Source organism: Monopterus albus, unplaced genomic scaffold (genome assembly GCF_001952655.1).
Source record: "Monopterus albus unplaced genomic scaffold, M_albus_1.0 scaffold84.1, whole genome shotgun sequence".
Classification (NCBI taxonomy): Eukaryota; Metazoa; Chordata; class Actinopteri; order Synbranchiformes; family Synbranchidae; genus Monopterus; species Monopterus albus.
In genome coordinates, this window is record NW_018127964.1 from 299,026 (window position 1) to 300,828 (window position 1,803).

Consider the following 1,803-nt stretch of genomic DNA (forward strand, 5'->3'; position numbering starts at 1 on the left):
TTCAGTTTCCTCATGTTATTTTGTCAATATCGTGTAGCATGAGATTACTGTCACTATGGCAGCAGCATCAAGTTAAACTAATGCTCATGATGTAAAACTGGAGTTTACAATAAGCTGCCATCAAATGGATAATTCCCAGAAATAATTACAATACAAAGTAAAGATAAAATATCAGCTGACTCATTGTATTAAAGCTTTTTTGTGCAGATTTTTTTTTAAAATGCGAGGTGATCGTTTAAATGCATTTGTTTGAAAGCTGTTAATTTATTGGATCTACTATTTATTGATCTTGAGGTTTCTGAAAGGAACGGCTCTCTCTCTGGGCTCTTTATGTGTGAGTGTGTGTGTGAGCGGGCACGTGGCAGTGAAAGCAGAGATGAGTGGGAGCACAGCTGTGTCTGCACATCCTGCACTTTCACTTATGTGTGTAAGCGTAACAATGAGTTCTGTATCTCGCTCTCCTTATCCTCCTCCTCTGCTTCTCTCCTCTGGTCTCATGTAGCCTGTAGAACCCACCCATACACGTATCCCATTGTTGCATATAGTTGAGTGCCCCTCTAGTGTCAGTCACTGTCCACCTTCCTGCATGTGCTTGTTTGTAAATACACCAAATAAAATGATCAGTATAAACCAAACTTGCTCACCTGTTTGAGTCATATTATTGAACTTATTATTATTCAGGAGATTAGCATGTGCTGTGTAAAAATGCAGGGGGCTTATCACTCAGAAAATCTTTAACATAAATTTGATGTCCTCTATTTGTTCTTGACTAAAATGTAACAGGAAGCTACCTGCACATGTCAGATTGCAAAGAAAGTGAAGACTCACAACCTGAAATTTTAATACCTAACTGCATACTCCGTCTCCTTTAAGCTCCTTGCTCCTCTTAGCTCAGATCAAAAAATCCCAGGATGCCCTCCGATATTGTAAAGGGCAGAAAGAGGAGAATAAACCTCCAGAGCAAGCTGCAGCCCTCCCCCATCTTGTAACCATGTTCCGTTGATAGAGCATCCTTTATTGTGGGTCATTATGGAGGACAACACAGCATGAGATATGCAATCTAACACCACTAGATAGCACTGTTACCTCAAGCTGATTAACATCACTGCAACACTCCCCCCGAACCACCACACACACACACAGCAAGGAGGCCTTGTAACTGATACAATGAACATCTGCGGGGTTTAGTACTGGTAGACATAAAATGCTTTTATTATCATGGATATAGAGGCAAAAAGTCTGAGCTGACATTCTATGGTTTTGAAGTCTTGTTTTTGATGTTTTGTTTTTCATATGCACAATATCAGAGGCAACAGGCAAAGGTTACATGTCATGCAAACTAGATAAATAAGTCTTTATGTGCACCTTTGCTATAAAGTTAATCATCCACTGGCAATAATGTAGTGCTCTTAGTTAAAAAAGGAAAGAGGAAAAATATACATAGAGTATGTAAACAGTCAAAGAAATTGCACTTTCTTGGCTTGTTATTTGAAGCCACACTACTGATAGAGAGCAGAAACGCAACACTGGAAAAACTCATTCACTGTCACTGATTGTCTGACCAATAGAACAAAAGTACGCTCAGCTAAAAAAGACACTAATTGTGTAATTCCACAAAAAAATCATGTAAATTTTAAAGAGAAATGTTTGATATATTGGTCAGCTGTATCATTAGTTAAAAACATCTTGGCAAAATGAAAGAATTTATCAATAACCTTTATGTATAATCCCAATAATATTGTCATGTATAGTGCTAATTTTACATGCTACTGCTGATAGAAGGAAAACATGTCTCTTTCTATG